We start from the raw sequence: 15,364 nt of genomic DNA on the forward strand, positions 1-15,364 counted from the left end.
GTTGCCACTGGAGGGCCCTGGCCTGTGTGGGGCTGCAGTTCTTCCCCTGCTCATCCCCTCTAGGACACCCATCTCTGCCTGCTTCCCGAGAGTCCCTTCACCAGAGGCATAAAGGACAGGAATCACCAGACTTGAGGCTTCCACGAGTTTAACAGAAAAGGACAAGCGGCTGACAGTGCCTGCCCACCCCAAACCCAGCCTCCTCCCCACCCCCAGTCATCTCCTGGAACAAACCTTCATGTGGAAATTTAGCTTTTATGGCCCAGTCACATGACCCTCTCACCACAAAACCTCCCCTCCTCCCCAGGCAGGGTAGCTTTCCTTCTGACCCTGAATGCCCACAGCACCTCACAAGCCGGCCCCCTTTCAGGATATAGCATCTACCAGTACTTGCTATTTGCATTTTTGTCTCCAGCTGCAGAACACCTGGAGGAAATGAGGTACCAACCAATTCCCGGTGACAGGGAAATGAAGACATTCGTAACAGTTAAAGAATCAGATGCAGCACCTGCCCTCCACCCCAAGAAAAGTTAACTGTTCTTTCTTTTCTCCTGGCTCCCCAAGACCCCTCTGCCCAGCAACAGGGCTGTTTGCCTTTTTCTGCCCTTCCCAGACCAAGCTGCTGAAGACACCTCATCTTCCGGAGCTTGACTGCTTGTGAGAGAAGAGACAGCCGTATCTACAGCTTTGAAAAAGTACAGGACTCCCTTGGTAATCCGAGTGATCTGGCTGTAGCGACCTTGCCCTAGAACCTCCCCACCTCCGCCTATGTTTAAGGATCAGATGGAATTCATTTTCTCCATCGGTGTGAGCAGCCAGAGTGGGAGAGAGTTAAAAAAACAGATGGTATTTCACTCTGCTTATAAACCCAAGAGACCTGAAAACAGGGAGGACAGAGATGCCTGTGGACCCCTGCACACTGCAATACTGCTCATCATAGCCAGCCAACATGTGAGGCCACCAGTAGGTGGCTGAGTGACCAAGAGTTAGCATCTTTATACCACAGACTCAGCTTGAAAGGAAACAAAGTAGGGATTTTTTTTTCCTTGTTTGGTTTCGTGAATTCATCCTAACTGAGGTAACCCAGATCCAAAAGGACATGCATGGTATGAACTCACTTATAAGTGGATATTAGCCATAAAGTACAGGATACCCAGGTTACAATCCACAGTCCCAAAGAAGCTAAACAAGAAGGAAGGGCCAAGAGAGGATGCTTGAATCTCGCTTAGAGCGGGGAATAAATGGTCATAGGAGGTAAATGGAGGACAGGAACTGGGTGGGAAAGGGGATGGAGTAAGGAATTGGGAAGGGGTTCAGGAGAAAGGATCACAGGACCAAGAGAGTGAACGGGGAACTGTGGTTGGCAGGGGGTAGGGGTCATCTCTAGGACATGCCAGAGACCTGGGGTGGGGGAGGCTCCCAGGAGCCTATGGGGGTGAGTTCAGCTGAGACTCAAAGAAGTAGAGATATAGACCCTGAAGAGGCCACCTCCTGTAGCCAGGCAGCCCNCCCCCCCCCCCCAGTGGAGAGATAAGGACACCAACCCACCCGCAATACTTTTGACCCAAAATTTGTCCTGTCTATAGGAAATGCAGGGACAAGATGGAGCAGAGACTGAGAGGATGTCCAACCAATGATGGACCCAACTTGAGACCCATCCCATGGGCAAACACCAATCCCTGACACTACTCATGATACCCTGCTGTGCTTGCAGACATAACTGTCCTCTGAGCCCAGCATGACTGTCCTCTGAGAGGCTCCACCCAGCAGCTGACTGGATCAGATGCAGAGACCCACAGCCAAATACTAGATGGAGGGTCGGGGGCACTAATGGAAGAATTGGGGAAATAACTGCAGGCCATGATGTAGAGGGAATTGACCAATCCTTGGCAGCAGAGTGTGTACTCCTTGGAATCCACCCCAATTCTCTGGATTCTAGAACAAAAGACACACACACACACACACACACACACACAGCCTTCTATTTTAATATGCCTTAAACAGCTCAATGGTTGGGCCATTCCCACACTTCCATGTTGCTAATGCCTCCCCTTGGATATTCCTGAATTATTACTTATTAAAATCTAAACTCCATCTTTGCTACCCCAGACCCAGGTCTACAGCCCTCCTGGACCCCAATCCCCGACTCTTACATGTTGGCAGTCTCTCTGTGTCTCTGTCCTAAACATCTCAGACCTGGATCTCCTTCTTCTCCCGGCAATGGTGATTCCCCTTCTTCCTCAATCCCTTACCTGGGAATCCTAAAGTCCTGCCTCTGTCTTCCTGCCCAGCCATTGGCTATCAACAATTTTATTTACCAATCAAAGCCAACTGGGGGGGAGGGACCCTCAGTGTTTTACACACAGCAACTTGGGTACCTGTGTAATTTTGGGAGCCGAATGAACACAAGTAGCATTAGAACCAATTCACAACACCGCAAAGGGGTTGGTAACTCCACAGGAAGACCAACAGAGTCAACTAACCTGGACCCTTGGGGTTGTCAGAGACTGAAAGACCAATCTAAGAGCATATAATGGCTGGACCTAGACCTCCCAGCACACATGTAGCAGATGTACAGCTCGATCTTCACGCAGGTCCCCCAGCAACTGGATCAGGAGCTGTCCCTAAAGCAGTTGCCTGTCTGTGGAAATGTGTTCCCCTTACTGGGCTTCCTTATCTGGCCTCAGTGGGAGAGGAGACACCTAGCCCTGCGGAGACTTGATGTGCTGGGTTGGGGGATACCCAGAGGGAGCCTCCGCCTTCTCAGAGGAGAAGATGAGGGGAGATGGGAAGGGACTGTGCAGGGACAGAAACTGGGATGTATAGCGAATTAACTAACTAATTAATTAATTAATTAATTAATTAATTAATGGGGGAAGACATGTTTCCAGCAATGCAGACAATGGAAGCTTGGCTTGCGAAATCTCAGATGGGGAGTTTAAAGACTCTATGAGGGACATTCATTATTTTTGAATTAAGATCCTATGGTTCTGATTAGCTGGGGTTGAAGAATTGATTGTCCTAGAACTTGCTCTGTAGACCAGGCTGATCTTGAACTCACATAGATCCGCCTATTCGGTGTCCAGAGTGCTGTGGTTAAATCTATGCACCACCACTGCCCTGCTAAATCTTAACTTTCTTACCTCTTCTCACTCTGAGGGAACGGGGCTCCTGTGGGCCAGAGAGGTAGGTCTCTGGGGAAATGACTCACCAGACAGTTTAGAGAAACTAGGCTGGGGACCTTGCCTTGTGGATTATAGCTTCCCCTGAGCCCTTTTCTAGCTTGGATACCTATCCCCCTTGCACACCTGCTCACACCTGTCCCTCTAGTGTCCCACCTGTATTTTGCTTACCATGTTAAGACAGAAAGAATGCCTACATCCATCATAGTTCTGCAACCATAACATTTACTTAAAAGAACATGTTCTCGGGGCTAGAGAGATGGCTCAGGGATTAAAAGCACTGGATTCAATTCCCAACAACTGCATGGTGGCTCATAAGCATCTGCAGTGGTATCTGATACCCTCTTCGGTGTGTCTGAAGAGAGTGACAGTGTACTCACATACATACAATAAATAAATCTTTTTTTTTAAAAAAAAAGTTCGCAAGAAGATAGGAGTCAATGGTTGAACATGGAGCCAAGATTTGTTATGTGCTTCAAATCCAGCTCTAATTGAGGTCATGTCATCCCCCAAAGCTAAAGCTTTCAAGTCTATCTGTGATTAGCAGAATGGTGTGAAGGGCAAGGAGGAGCAGGTCCAGCATTTCTGAGAAGAGACCTGATGGTTTACATACGTGCAGAAACATCTCTAACTTGCAAGGCTGCTACTCTATGAAGTATTCATGTTCTCCTTTCACAGTTCAAAAAATGAGCTCTGAGATTAAACAAAAGACCTCTCTCTCTCTCTCTCTCTCTCTCTCTCTCTCTCTCTCTCTCTCTCTCTCTCATCTCTGCAAGGTTTCTCTGTGAGGCCCTGGCTATCTTGGGACTCACTCTGTAGACCAGGCTGGCCTCGAACTTACAGAGATCTGCCTGACTCTGCCTCCCAAGTGCTGGAATCAAAGGTGTTTGCCATCACTTTCAGCTCACAAGTCACCAGTCTGAGGCTGGAGCCCTTAACCTAACACCAATGTTTATCCCCGGGATGGACAGAGGCAGGAGTATGGGCTCTCAAACTCAAATCAGCACTTCAGAATCTTTACTAAAGTCGTTGTTAGAGTTATCAAATATGAGATCAAGACCAGGTATTTAAAGGGGCCTACTAAGTCAAGCAGTGGTAGCACACATCTTTAATCCCAGCACTCAGAAGGCAGAGGCAAATGGATCTCTATGAGTTCTGGGCCAGCCTGGTCTACAGAGCTAGTTCCATGACAGTCAGGGCTACACAGAGAAACCCTGTCTTTGGGGGGTTGGTGGGGAGAGAAACAAGAGCAAGGGAGGTGCCAAACATCATTTGTTTTAGCTTTTCCTTCCCTCTGCTCACTCTGACGCCCATCTCCCTGCACGCAAAGGTCACAAGGTCCTGCTGAGCCGCCTTCTCCCATCTTCATTTCCATGGTTTCAGCTGGGCTCGACTTTCCTTCTCTCTCTGACAACTATCCCCCACCAGACCCAGCCCACCTTCACACTGCCCACCAGGAACAGTTTAGGGGGCCGGGGTGAACTGGAGGATGGATGGCTAGCACCCTGAGAAACCTTGTGACCTACCAAGTTTACTCTCTGCTGTCTTGTCACCAAAGAGTTCTAGTTGGCGGAGTGGTTTGATTTCCAGTCCCTAATGTTGGAGGCAAACCCTAGAGACACATCTATACCACTAAAGTAAGGCCACCTTGTCTGCCCTTTCTAGAGTCATAGGCCAAAGCCCGGGCTCCTGGAATGGATGAGCTCAGTCACCAAGATCCACCAACTCCAGAGACAAGCAATGGTGGAGATCAGAAAAAAGGAGATTTAATGAATGCACAGTGGGAAAAAGAACAAATAAAGAATGCAATGACACCCCCCCACCCCAAGCTCATCTTTAGGTTGAAAAGGAGAAAGAATGGAACAAAGGAGTGTGAGAAACGGGTACAATTAAGCCGCCCTTGTCAGGGCCAGCTGGTTGGTCGCATCTTCCTTCTGATTCTGCAAGATGGGCTAATGAAGCTGTGGCTGTCCTCGCTGCAGGCGAATGTTCAGGTTCCCACGAGAGGATTGCTTCTGCTCCGGGTGCAGACTCTCCATCACAGATGATGACCCTCTTTGGAGGAATCATCTTGCTTGGGGAGGTAGTTGAAGTCCCTTGTATTGATTGGCCAGATCTCCTATTCCTGGAATCCAAGGTAACAACCGGAGAGAATGACTCAAGGGAAAATGGAAGAGAATTAGTCCCCTGACCAGTGCCCTCCTTCAGGTGGCAACACGGGTGCCACAGATAGCAGGAAATCTGTATTAGAGACAGGATGGCCTGGGAAGTTCAGGAGGCAGAGCCTGGTAGGGAAACTAAATAGTGTCCTAACCTTTCCCAGGATTCTTTGCAGTTTGGTAATAACCAATACATATACGTCAAGGGGGGGTCCATAAACTGTAGACCTCAAATACAAGACATATTATTATATAATTATATACCCTATAATTACTGTAACTTGCATATATATCATGAGCTGGAGTTAAATCTGCACTTTTGTTGTTGTTGTTATTGTTGTTGTTGAGGACATTACAAGATGTGTGCACATGCACATATGTGTGTGCCTGTCTATATCTGGAGGTGGGGCACACATATACATGTAGAAGCCAAAAGGATTGACATCAGAGGTGTCTTCTGTCTTCCTCAAACTTCTCTACCTTTTTCTTTTTTCTTTCTTTCTTTTTCTTTTTCTTTCTTTCTTTTTTTTTTTTTTAGACAAAGTCTCTCAGTGAACCTGAGCAACCTGAGCTTGCCAATTTAGCTAAACCACATGGCCAGGAGCCTCAGAAGTCCTTCTGCCTCAACCTCTCCAGTGCTAGGGTTATAGGCACATACTATAGCCAGCTTTTTCACATTGTGGGATCAGACTCAGGTCTTCATACTTACATAGCATACACTTTACTGACTGAGCCACCTCGGCAGCCCCAGAAATGTGTTGCTGTTGTTGTTGTTGTTGTTGCTGCTGCTGCTGTTGTTGTTGAGGCAGGATCTCTATGTAGCCCATGGCTGTCCTAGAACTCTTTTTGTAGACCAGGCTGGCCTTGAACTCACCAGCCTCTGCCTCCCAAGTTCTGGGATTAAAGGTGTGCACCACCATCACCCAGCATCTAGGGATGTATTTTTATCTCTCATCTTTTCTTCTCTCCGCTTCTGGAAAGTCTCTATCCCATTTGATCTTGCTGTTGTTCAGAAACCCCTAAGCCTTGCTTCTCAGGATGCATGTATTCCACTGGCTAGCTCCATAGAGAAGACCCTCTTAGAGTCCTGTTGTTTGTTAGACTTTTTTCTTTTCGACGAGTCTGAGAGATCATCAAAGTGACAGTTTCATGTGTCAACTGACTCTGACTCTTCTGCACAGCTAGGGTGACGGGAGTTCCTAACACAAATACAGCGAAGGCTGTGACAGACACGTGGAGACAAGAGGCTGAGAGGTGTGGATGACATTCCAAATAGAACAGAAGCATTTGGAGATCCAGTGTGGGAGACCTTAGAAGAACTGCAGACTGCCACCAGCCCAACGGCCAGAGGAAGGCAGATAGCTTAGGAGACAGGTCCAGTCATTTCTCTGTCCCACCCAGCAAGCTATCAGCCTGAGAAGAACCTCCACTGGGCTCTTTCCTTCCTTAACGATAGGTGAAAGCTATTAAAAATATTTCTTTAAAAAAATATTTCTAAAGATAATTCCTTCTCCACTTGCTTGACTTAATCACTTGGTAAGTTCAGGAGCAAGGCCCGCTGTCTGGGATGGCAGAGCTAGGATTCTGTTCTTTAGTCATCCTTATTTTTAGTCGTGGGGACAAGAGAGTTGAATTACTACACTATCATTCCCTTGGGCTGAAATCCATAGACTCACAAGAGTCTTAATGGAAAAGTTAGGCCTTCTTTTTTCTTCCATGGCCTCTACTGTTGGGGAAATGGGTTTGCTCCAAAATCTACAATCTTTTAATAATCTTATTTTTTCCCCCTGTTTGGCTTCATCTCCTCCTTTGTCGTCATTACTCCCAGATCAGTCAATTCCCCCCACCTGCACACCTACTACCTAGGGAAGGCTGGCTTTAAAAGTCATCTTTCCTTTAATAGCTAAGTGTGCAGAACAGCAAGGGGGAGCAGAGAACACCGGGGGAGGTGGCGTATGATACCCGTCATGGAATCTGGAGAGTGAGCTGGTGTTCAGGAATTCAGAAGTCAGCAAAGGTGTCAGCCCTCTGGTTTTGGAGACTTGTCAGCCCTCCACTGACTATCAGAGCACACCCCTCACAGGCCTGCCATCTCCAAGTCTTCCTGGGGGCAGTTTTGACCTTTCCCGCAGGGCGTGTCACTGTGGTAAGCTTCTCACTGGCTCGTGGCGCCTCATGTGGCCTCAGGTGGATAGCTGTGTCTTTTCTGGGTTCTCACAGCATTCCAATTAGCCTACTTTGCCTAATCAGAGCCAGCAGGAACTACCTCACACTCCCCACATCCCTTGCTACGAACTCTAAGAAGCTTGCTTGACTACCCAATGATGTTAATTGCCAGAGTAATTCTCAGGGTGTTCATGGTCTTAGAATTCTTCCTCACCCTCTTTACCACACAATCCTGCTTCTTCCTTGTCAGTGTGTGATAACAATTCCTTGATTTTATTTTTGAGACGGGGTCTCCCTTTGGCCTCAAACTTACTATGCAACTGAGGATATCCTTGTACCTGCCTCCGTCTCAGGAGTGGTAGGATTTGATGTGGCAGAATAATGGAGGCCTGGCTCTTGGCATGAGCCACCTTAATAAAGATCCTGTGGAAGATGGCGAGCTTGCTCACTCCCACTCCACGTCTCCTCTTTAGGTCAGTGCTCCCTGCCCCCAAGAAAAAAGAGTTTTAACCGTACAGTCTTCCCTTGAAGGCAAATGCAGGCAGAATCCCACAGTTTAGAGCTGAGTGGCTGTAGACTAGGAGATGCAGGGGAGTAGGGAGTGATTTTCTTCTCTCCTCAGTCTCCCCTTTCCCCACGTACCTGCAGGCTCCCTATCAAACATTCCAGTAACGGCTGTCCCCTGGACCAATCCAGTTCCTTTGATCAGAAGGACACAGTAATTGTAACCTTCCCACCCACATCGCCTTTCCCAGCCACAGCCTAGGACAGATTTTCCCAAGCCGCGAGCTGAAATTCAATCTGAGGCATTCCTCCGGCTGTTTACTTGGTGTTTTCATGCCTCACAGGTTCTGGGGTGCCCTCTGACTGAATCCTGCCTCGGCCAGACCAGCAGGCAGTGCCAGGAAGCAGGGCTGGCATTAGGTGGCAGCGGACACATGGGCTCTGAAGCCTGCTTTATGATTCCCACGTGGCTGCTTCCTTTTGCAAACAGATTCTTGGCTCTGTGGTTTGGGGTTTCCTCACGCTTCTGACACCCTCTGCACTGAGAATGCATTGGAGAAGAGCTTCAGATTTCATGATAAGCAGAGGAAAGGAGAGATGGAGATATATGAAATAATTGATGGCCAAGAAAACCTCATTTCTGGGAGAAAAAAAAAGTCCTGGGCAGCACTTAGAAAGCACCCAGTAGGGCTGCTAATGAATATTGCACCCGTTTCTCTTAACCTAAGAAGCATGCTTAACTCTGGGGATGACATCGCGTCATATCTTGACATCTGCTGGGATGGTAGGCATGTCCTGGCCCTACAGTCTGGAGCCAGCTCTGCTTCTAGCTCTGCCAGAGTGGAGCAGTAGCCAGAGCAAGTATCTTTCCTCTCCAAACTTAGCCAGCATGTTCTCTCTCTTTCTTTCTTTCTTTCTTTCTTTCTTTCTTTCTCTCTCTCCCTCCCCCTCCCTTTCCCTCTCCCTCTCCCTCTTTTCCTTCCTCCACCTTCTCTGAAGGCAGCAATCCATTTTTAAAAGGAGGCTCCATTGCCTAAAGGTTCCACAACTGCATAACAGCATCNCCAGCTTTGGATGCAGTGTTCAAACTTATGAACTTTGGATATTATTTCACATCAAACCATAAAAACTAAATTTGGAGTCAAATGTCAGTGACCATGACATAGTAAAACAGATTAGATTAATAAAAATTTACTTTTCTGTATAATAAGAGTCTCATAGGCATTTTTTACCTACAATAAGAGAGCAAAGACAGTTAATAATAAAAGCATTTAAAATACATTAAGTGAAAGCATGACATAGGTGTTTTTCATCAAAGTAGAGAAATCCATCTTATAGACTTCAGACTGAACCACATGGAAATGTTACTCATCCGTAGGTGAACACTAAAGCATAATAGAAATGGGCTATGAGCCTCCTACAAGTTATGTGGACCTCAGAACAGATNCTCTCTCTCTCTCTCTCTCTCTCTCTCTCTCTCTCTCTGTTTTAGTTTTCCAAGACAAGGGGGTTTGTCTGTGTATCCCTGCCTGTTCTGGCTGTCCTCACTCTGTAGACCCAGGCTGGCCTCTAACTCACAGAAATCTGCCTGCTTCTGCCTCCCGGGTGCTGGGATTAAAGTCATGCACTGGCTTAGTCAGCCTTTTCTTTTCTTTTCTTTTTTAAAGATTTATTTATTTATTATAAATAAGTACACTGTAGCTGTCTTCAGACACTCCAGAAGAAGGTGCCAAATCTTGTTACGGATGGTTGTGAGCCACCATGTGGTTGCTGGGATTTGAACTCAGTGCTCTTAACTGCTTAGCCATCTCTCCAGCCCCTTGGTCAGCATTTTCAACAAGATGAAAAGGTGGTCTCTCTGGTGTCTTCCAGCTTTGCTTCTGGAATGAATGGACTGCGATAGTTATTGCCTGACAGACCCTCAACCTCTTCCTGAACAAAGGGAACCAGCCTAACGGTTGGTCTTCATTGACGCGGTAACTGGCTTTGGAGCCACTTGGAAGACATACCTCTGGGCATATCTGTGAAGCTGTTTCTAGAGACTTCCAACTGAGGAGAAAGGCTCACCTTGAACACAGACATACATGTGCTCAGGTCCCAGGCTTAGGGGAAGGGGAAGTAAAGCTGGCACCATCTCTCTCTCCTTCCTGACCCTTGAAGTCATGTGACTCAACCATGTCCCCTCCACCATGACGGACCATGCTCCCTCAAGTCCTTCCTTACTTAAATTCCTCTTATCAGATATTTTCTCAAAGGAATGAGAAACGTAGCCAGGAGACTCTGAGCCACATTGCATTGGCTAATGTCCTCCATATCGAATGCAATCCTCCAGTATCCCTGCTCAGGACCTCCCAAAACAGAGAAGACCCCTGGCCCCAAAACAATCCATATGCCAGGCCAAGAAAAGCTAGCCACCAGGAAGATGGCTATAGCTACTCTTTCTAAAGAAGGCTCCCCCTTATTGAAGATGTTTAGACTCTGATACCCTTTTGTGTCCAAAAAAAGAATGTAAGGTTCTTATAAAAACAGAAAGAAAACAAACAAACAAGCAAACAAACAATCAAAAAACCAAAACACAGCAGTCCAGGAAGACAGGACATTCTCAGGAAGGGCTACCACTGTCCCATTTCTTCAGGGCACTCCCATGAGCCAACTTTAGGAGCTCTAGGACCAAGCATAGCTGTGTCACTGTGTCTTCATTTTCCCATGTGTCTTTATAGCTAATACCTATCAAGTGTGGGGACCCAGGCCTGTTCCGCCCTTACAACCCCAAAGCACTGAGATATGATTGCTCCATTCTGTTTCTTAGCAGTTCAAGGTGAGTAAATCCGGAGCCTTAAGTCTCCTGGGCGGTAATTTGAGTGTTGGTTCTTACTGTTGCTCCAGTTCCCACACATCACATGGAATTGAATCCCCGTGACTCAACGGAAGAAACATTTATTCTACATCGGGAACCCTAAGTACTTCCTTACCATCTAGCCATGTGACCTAGAAAAAAGATGTGTGAGGTCCATCCTGGAGTTGATGCTATATACAATGTATCTACATCCTAGGACCATTTTCGAAAGAAATCCTATAGACAGGTGGATGTGGATGTAAAAGCATACAATGTGCTAGGCCAATGGTTGACCTGAGAACCCAGACAGACCGTGAGGAGTATGAAGACAGAAGAATTCAAAAGCAAACAGTCCCTCCTGGAAAACAGATTAGATTTGGGTTCTACAAGGATGCCTTTGTACAAATTTTTTAGCCTTGGCGAGGCCTCTATTTTCTTACCTGTAAGATGAGAGTATTAACAGCTTCTACTTCAGGATAACTAAGTTAGTATCCATCCAGTGCTGAAACAGTGCCTAGGGCATATAGTAAATACTCAACAGATGTCAGTACTGTGACTAAAACATCACCCTGGCCACCCCGTGTGTGTGTGTGTGTGTGTGTGTGTGTGTGTGTGTGTGTGTGTGTGCTCCCAGAGTCTGCCTTTGCACCTGGGTGTGAAGGAACACGTCGTGGCCCTCAGCATTCTCGAAAGGAATCTTGGTGGGTCCAGTTCCCGTCTCCAGCATGCATGGGCGGTGCTGGGCCTTCTATTCAGCCCAGCAGACTGAGAAATCACACATGTTCTCACTTTCCACGAGCCTCTGATCTCTCCTCATCTTCACCACCTCCACCAGGAGGTGAAAAGGGACCATCCTAGTATCCTGTTCCACATCCATTTGATTGTGCTATCCCAGAAGCATCCCCTAATCCCAGTACACCACATCTACTTGGAAGCACACAGCATGCAGAATAGGAAAGATAAATCCAGAAGCCGCCTAGGGCCTAATAGCCCCTGTGGGAAACCCTGAAGGATTGTCATTTGCTTTAGACGTCTTCAAAGAACTTTGGCTTTCATTTTCCTGGGTTGGAAACATAGAAATATATTCCTTGAATCTGAAACAAAGTGGGTACTTTTAAGTGTGTGTGTGTGTGTGTGTGTTTAATTGAAATAGATTTACGTCTCTTTCCATCCCCATTTTCTCTCCCCAACCCCTCCCATGCCACCCACCCTCAAGTTGATAGCCTTCAATTCTTTATTACACACACTCACACACGCACACGCACATGAGAATGCAGTTGTGTGTATGCACACAAGCATACACAAATACAACCTTCTGAGTCCATCTTTATGGATGATGTCTTTATGGTTTTGAGGCTGACCACTCTACATTGGACAACCAATAAGGAGGCTCATCTCTGAGAGACACTAAGTCTTCTCCCTGTAGTCATTAGTTGTCTACAGTTCTTTGCCTAGGGCCAGGGCTCAAAAAAGTTTCCCCCTTCCACATTGATATGTTGATTGACATTGCTAGTATTTCAGTTTTGCTTATGCCCTAGTTCTAGGAGAGACTATTTCCAGAGACTTCCTGGTATTCTGGCAGTCTTTCTGGCTCCTCTTCCCTGAGCCAGAGACTCGGGAGCTATGATATAGACCCACTGGAGGTGGGGTCCCCAGGATCTGTTGACCTCTGCATGTGTTCAGTTGTGGTTTTTGGGTCTCACTAGGTAGCCCTAGCTGTCCTGGAACTCACTCTATAGACCATGCTAGCCTCAAACTCACCTGATTCACCTGCCTCTACCTCCTGAGTGCCACCAGGTAGTGCCACTACTACCTGGCTTGAAGTCAGTACTCTTAAAAGAGAGTTTTATGTGCACTTTACAAACCTACTCTTGTTGGTAAAGCTGATTGCTGGGGGCAGTTGAGAGTAACCTCATTGGTGGGCCCTGGAGAGGCGTGCACCGCACCCAGCCTACACTGGCCTCTCCCTGCATTGGAGAAGAGCCATGTGAGCAAGTGAGCTCCAGCCCCAGCCAGAAAGCCTGGCCCGGTCTGACCAGCCTGCTTGGCAAAATGCTGGGCCAAGAGGCTGCTCTCTGCCATCTCTCCACCCAGTTGCTTCTGCATGATTTTAATTCAACCTGACCTGAGATGACCCTATGGTTGGCCCCTTGGGGGTGGGGTCCCCTCTGGGACAAGAGAGTGGCATCAGGTGTCCATTAGTCCCTCAGTGTCTCTTCTGTGTGTTGTCAGCTGCTGGCTGGATTGCCACACTTTCACAGAGCATCTTGTCAATGACACCCTCGTGTCCAGCCAGGGTACCATCCTTGGCTCAGAAGTGTAGATTTCCTAACACCAGATGTGAGCTGTGAATGTCATGTAACAGGGACTGGTTCCCAGGATTTGTTCAGATGGCACAGAGGCCTTTGTCCTTGAATCAGTTCCCAAGTCAAACCTTGGGCTCTGTTACCCCAGCCTCCAGAGCTGTTCCATGAGTAAGTCTTAGGTAAGAGCTGACATCATCTGGCCTGAGTCTAACCCAGATGCCAGTGGACAGCCCCAGAGAGCCAGAAAAAGGTTCTCAGGACATTTGCACCAAGTCACCTGGGTCACCCAGACCCTGTGGAGTGACTGTAAGCACTCCAGTGGACCAGGCATGGCAGCTTCTCTCTGTAGTGGTCAAAATATTTTTACAGGCTTTCTCTTGTCTAATCTCAGAATTCCAAGTTTGCTTTTGGGTGATGGTAGTGGTATCGATGATGGTGGTTTTTAAGACAGGATTCCATGTAGCCCAAACTGGCCTCAAACTCCTGATCTCCCTGCTTCTGGCTCCCCAGTGTGGCCATTACATGTGTATGCCACTGTGCCCAATAACAGAACTTTTTTTTTTAAATTCAAGATGTTCTGCAAGATAAGCGACCGTTACTGAGAATCCCATCTCGCAACTCAGTCAAGGTCTGTGACATCACAGGATCTGGACTTGCTCCACTCTTCAGACAATATTTAGACACTGTAAAATTACCATAGCCAGCTAAGACACACACAAGGTTCTGTCTTGGGAGCAGCCAAGGTTACCTTTCTTTTCTGATCCTTGGCTGTAGTGATTATAGTCCAAACCTTTAAAGACAACCTGGAGAGGAGGCTCATAACTGTAATCCCAGCACACAGCAGCTAGAGGCAGAAGGACTGCTGTGACTTCAAGGTCAGTTTGGGCCACAGCTCCAGACTCATATGCCTCATAAACAAACAAACAAACAACAAAAATCAGAGTAAAACAAAAAACTGTGTGTAGTGGCACATGCCTTTAAATCCAGCAGAGGCAGGTGGATCTCTGTGAGTTCAGGGCTAGCCTGGTCTACAAAATGAGTTCCAGGACAGCCAGAGCTACTCAGGGGGCTGGGGGTGGGGGTGGGGAAAAACCATCAAAGAGCATAAATACAGGATCAGCTATAGCTACAGACAGACCCTCTCCACAGATTTTTTTAAAAATCACTAATGGGTATTTTTATAAGAAAAGGAAATGAGTATTCCCATGAGGAATACTTTCTAAGCCAAGGCTATCCCATCATCCCACTATTCTCGTTATCTCCTCCCTCCTCCCTCCAGGACAGACGACAGGTAACATCACTGCCTAAACAGCGGGAGTTCAAGTCCAGGGACAGGAAAACATCCTTACCCTGTGGCATGGTCTAAAGTAGGCCACAGCCACCAGCTGGGGCAGGGAGGTGGCAGGTGATAGTCCTCCAGAGGTGTGACCTTAATGCTATAATATCCGAGTGGGAGAGAATGGCAAAGTGCCTGTGGGAGAGACAGAGAGAGAGAGACTGGAGTGAGAGTAGAGGGCAGAGGCTGAACCTGTGAAGAAAAATCACCTGTTGTTGCATCCAGAAAAGACAATAAGAAAACAGCAGCTTGGTTTCACAGAGAAACGTGTCTGCTTCACAAGAGAAGGAACCAACCATTTGCATGTAGAAACAGCACACCAGCTTTGAGCATCGACTTCAGAAGAGAGTTCGTTCAAAGCGGCATTTGAGGCCACAGAGGGGATCAGAAAGCTGGAGCCATCTGGAAAGAATTCAGCGATATTGGGGTCAATGCAAGCTGAGCCTTCTCAAGTCCGGATCCCCGAATCGCAGGGCTTAGACTGCTGTTCATTCGGCTGGGTGCCAACTGGTTAGATTCAGTAATGAGAGGCATCTTAGGGAGCAGTGGTGACCGGCTGTGAATCCTTGGGTATTTCTTTTGGAAAGGTCGTTTCTCCTAACCCTGGATGGTTCTGGAAGAAGGTGACCTAAGAGCTTAAATATCTCACACCCTTTCGCTGCTTAATGGTCTCTTTGTGGCTTTTGGATGTAACATCCTTTGCAGAAATAGACAGAGTTTATGTCATCTAGTTCAGTGCTTCCTGGGTTATGCACATCATCATATGCGCTCCTTTAACCTTGGGGAGGAGGATGCACAGCCAGGCCAGAGTAGAATTTGATCAACTCAATCTGCCGTCTTTGTTTAAACTGAGGGAAATGCAAAATGAAAAAGAA

This window comes from Mus caroli, chromosome 17, assembly GCF_900094665.2.
Source record: "Mus caroli chromosome 17, CAROLI_EIJ_v1.1, whole genome shotgun sequence".
Classification (NCBI taxonomy): domain Eukaryota; kingdom Metazoa; phylum Chordata; class Mammalia; order Rodentia; family Muridae; genus Mus; species Mus caroli.